This window comes from Bacillus rossius, chromosome 1, assembly GCF_032445375.1.
Source record: "Bacillus rossius redtenbacheri isolate Brsri chromosome 1, Brsri_v3, whole genome shotgun sequence".
Classification (NCBI taxonomy): domain Eukaryota; kingdom Metazoa; phylum Arthropoda; class Insecta; order Phasmatodea; family Bacillidae; genus Bacillus; species Bacillus rossius.
Genome location: NC_086330.1, coordinates 249,519,664 through 249,524,334, shown reverse-complemented (window position 1 = coordinate 249,524,334; position 4,671 = coordinate 249,519,664). Strand labels below are relative to the sequence as shown.

Sequence of the window (4,671 nt, the reverse complement as noted above, 5' to 3'; positions counted from 1 at the left end):
TCATCACGAACAGATTACAATTCTGAAACATCATCAACAGGCATTACCATCATGCCTGACAAATACAAAACTAACTACTAAACTGCAATCGATGGGCAAGGATGCAAACACACAAAAAAATAAAATTAATTAATTCAACTGCTAACATAAAGTATCCCACCCTTAGCATAATCTAATCAGGCAAATAATTTGATAGGAAAAACTTAAGGAAGGGAAACATGACCTCCAATGATTTTCCCTAACTCTTGAGTCTTGATCTTCTCTATACAGCAAATAGTCCCCACGAAGTAACTGGGTTGAAGGTCAGTTCACATGACCCACCCATAACCTCTTCTACTCTTCTTTTCTTCTGGGGGCAACCACAATGCCCACCAATCTCTCTCCATGGTGCCGAACCAGCTATCCCATGAGAGTAAACAACGTAGTCAATAGAAGCGCAGAGGGGAAACACCAATCTCTGGCTTGTCGAGTCATAAAACTGCTTTATCTTCTTCTTCTTCTGAGTAAAAATATCTGACTAACCTTGCTACTATTCTTCCAAACAGTAAAAGTTCATCAGGTATCTTCATGAAAGAAACATTCTAACTAATAATTCTTCATTTTTCTTCTTCTTTATTTCTGTTAGTTGTAATAGAAGGCCATGTTAGGGAGGTTATAGGGAAAAAGAGTGGCCAATTCCCACCCCATCACCCACCTAGATCATGACTAATTAACTTTTAAACTTTCTATTTCAAACAAATAAAAAAAAAAACATTTTTTTTTTATTCAAACTTTTAAACTATAATTACTTTTACTTCATAACCTCAAAAGCTAATCAATAATTCTAAATGAAATTGTGATTTACTGCATCCTTGTTCCATCCGATCTGTTTGTTTATAACCTTTCTTGTAAAGTATAAAATTTTCAAACATTACTAATTCAAAAAAAAATTAAATTCTGGTGTCCTTTGAGTTACAATTAACTTTACTATTTCTTAGCTTGAAATAATTTAAGTTTTCAGAACTATTTCATTGTCTAATTCACAACACTTAAAAATCAACTCAAAACAACAAATCATCAAAATCAATAAGATCATCTGACCTACCTATCAGTACTGTGAACTTGAACTGTTCGTACACATTTATAATAAGCTATTGTATTTAAATTCCAACCTAAATAAGGTTTAAAAAAAAACTACTAATCCCTCTGTAAATTAAGAAAATTAACTTTAAAAATTAAACTTAAGGTATTAGTTCTTTTTGACAGCTACCACAACTCACTAGTTCCATTACATTACTATAACCTAAAAAGTTCTGTAAATAATGTTTATAACAAAAAAAAACTCCAGTTACTGTCTTCCATAAAAAAAAATAAAACTTTACATGACCTTATTAATCTCCACTTGTAAGTCCATGGCTGCCAGCTTTCTCTTCTCTTGAATCTTCAGTCTTGGCTCTTGTTTCAGTGATCTTGTATCTTGTCTCTCGAACTCTTGTCATCTTGTAAACTGGACTGCTGCTCAGCTCATCTTAAGGAATCTGTAACAGTTTCAAAAATACATGTTAATTTAAATTACATAATTCCTGTTCTTTGGTCCTAAAAAAAAATTGTATTATTAGTACACATTACCCTGAAACAACATTATTATTCATTGTTTATTACTTAAAAAAAATGCTTTACCATAAAATCCTTTTTTGTTCTTTTCATTAGGCCTATTTATTTTCCTTCTTCTTAATTAAATTCTGCTTCAAATGTTAATCCTAACTTAAGACCTACCATCTATTTATTATTCATTACCTACATTATTTATGTTACCCTAAAATTCCCATAAGTTTCTAATACTTCCTATCAAAGACATTCTCTCTCAAAAAAAATTTACTTATGACTCTTAACTTAACAAACTTAAAAAAAACTTTTACACTAGACTTAACTTATTATTCATTCTTAGTTACTAAATTTCTATATGTAAACTTTAGTACTTACAAACAAAAACTGCCTATTTCTCTCTACCTCTTAATCTCTTTCAATTATTACAATAATAATGTTACCTTGCATCTTTAAACTTTCTTCTTTTCAATTAAATTAGACATCTCATAACAATAAAAATTCTGCCTATACTCTTCTTATGGGTGTACAAACCAACAACAAAATTTCAAATTCTCAAGTTTCCTTATATTTAAATTATGCAATGCACATAACCTCTGTGGTGCCTGTACCCTTTTAGGCCTACCACCTTCTCCTCTCACAGCATGACAACTCTTATTCCTCGGGGTCTGTATTCACTGTTACAAATCAAATATCTCAAATAAATTAAAAACAAATTTATTATTTTAAGAAAACAAAAATTTACATTGAATTTACTATGGAGCCTGGAAATCTTAATGTCTCACAGCAGCTAACATGACTAAATCCCATGGAACCCCAGGTTTACATAACCTGTGCCCAAAAATTTAAGCATACCAGGCTTTCTCTGCACTGGTTTTACAGCATCACACACTATTTAGGGCCCCTGATCTGCCATCAGTCCCAAGGAGTTTTCCCACAACCCCTCTCTACACAAGCGCCTACCGCATTCCTCTCAATTGGCTATCGGTTTTACGGCATTCTTTTGGGATCCGACCATCAAGTTAGGGCTAATCGAACACTAAACCTCCATACTTCCAAACTAATGTAAATCAATTAAATTTTCTCTGTAAATTCTAAAAATCAAAAAAAATTATTCCAACATGCCAAAGAAACTTCCAAAAAAAATTCATAATCTTATCTTCAAACCATTAAAATAAAAATAAATAGATTACTCTGTTTTCTCCTTAATAACTGTAAACTGTCAACAAATATCATGTCGTAAATTTTAACTATGCTTACTGACTCTTAATCAAAAAATCTCATTTGTCCTAATTAATAAACAACCGATTTCCTTAAAATCTCACTGTATCTCTCACACTCAAACTTCACTGGCTGAATATCTCAATAAATTCAAAAACAATTATCTAAACTCTTAAAGAAACTCCTCCCCAATTATTCAAATTACTTCACCTTATTTTATTTCATTACTTAAAACACCTTACTCAAAAAAAATTAATTAATTATCTAGCTATCTTCCATTATTATTTATTTACCGAACAAAACTTTCTCCTAAATTAATTTAGTAAAATTCAATTTCACATTAGGCAGGTACACTAACTCTCTACAGCAATGTTTCTCATTTCCCTCCTTCCTAACTGAATCCAATCTTACTTAACCTCCAGGGAATTTACCTCACAAAATAACCAAAAATTTCACTGTAGTGCCTATCTGCTATAGGCCCACTACACAACAAGGGATTCTAACCCCACCAACAAACTTCATTGAAATGGTACCCTATCCCATACAGGATAGCCACTTCGGTACTACCATGGGGAACTCCTGCCCCAAACTACTCACAACTCTCAGGATTCTCCTGACCCTTAATTCCGTAGTCAGCCCATCTCCTATGGTCTGCGCTACAATTCCCTTTCTTCCCAGGGACACAACGCCTCACCTTAGGGTCCCTCGCCCTAATGAAAACATTAATTTTGTCTCTCTGTTCTTTTGGAGTAAATTCCCTCTACACACAAAATCTAGCCTTCCCAGTTTTCTCAATGCTTATCGATTTTATAGTGTACCTCCTTAATAATGTTTACAAATCCCAAAAAAATATTTTTAAAACCGAGGTAGAATTTAACTAACAAAAACATAAACAACTTACAACGAAACACTTCTAGCCTATACATCATACACTTCTTAAATTAAATTACTTACATACTGAAAGTTCCTCTTCTTCTAAAACACACTTAAATTTAAATTTATTTAACCAATAGTCTATTTTCTTATCGCTAAGTTACCGTACAGCTGATCAAAACAAGGTCACGGCCGTCCACGTCTCCGTATGAGCCCGTGACGTCACCGAATTCCATCAGGTGCGCCAACCCTCGCTTGCGGTTCCTCCGTTCTCCGCTAGGTCTCAGCACCTCCCCGTCACGTGTTCACTCTGCCACGTCCACTGACGTGTCGTTCTGAAACAACTCTCAACATTTTTCTAATTAAAACAAAACATCACTATAAATTCTATAACTCTCTTTTACATAAACTCTCGTTTTCTCTTTAATTCCTTTCTAACGTTTATCCTTCCCTCGACTGATTTAATTCGTACGTCTCGTCTCCTACGCGCACGAAAACAAAACAAACTTCTCTTGAAAATAATTCCTATTTACGACAAAAAACTTTATTTTAAATTATAATTCTCTTAACCTACAATCTTAAAATGAACTTCAATTAAATTAAACCACTTGCATTATCTCTAATAAGCATTTAACTTATAACGTATTCTCCTCACGTAATAATCCCCGATATAAATCTACAATAAATTCAACGACTTAAAACAACTTATCACTATAAACTTTATCCTTACAAGTATCCTCAAATAAACATCTGTTACGTCAAAAAAAAAATCTCAAAGACTTCCTCCACTATAGACTAAAATTCCGTAATCCTCTCCTCAAGTAAACTCTTAATAACCTGCTATCAGAAGCTGAAACTAACTTAATAATAAACATAAAAATCTACCTCTCTCTCTCTCCAGAAATAGAACCTATCCGGCGAACTCTACCATTTCTATCACGTGCACCTAGCCGGTGCCACCGCCATTTCTGTCACGTCTCACTTTCAGAGGGG

The 4,671-nt window shown here is 33.4% G+C and overlaps 1 long non-coding RNA gene across 1 annotated transcript; it reads right to left on the bottom strand.

Annotated features, from left to right (window-relative positions):
* Positions 1-497: 497 nt before the first annotated feature.
* On the bottom strand, positions 498-3,860 carry LOC134527458 (uncharacterized). Its single transcript, XR_010074196.1, has 2 exons — positions 3,760-3,860; positions 498-1,517 (listed from the first exon to the last, which is right to left on the bottom strand). It is a non-coding gene; the product is annotated as an uncharacterized LOC134527458 (long non-coding RNA).
* Positions 3,861-4,671: the final 811 nt, after the last annotated feature.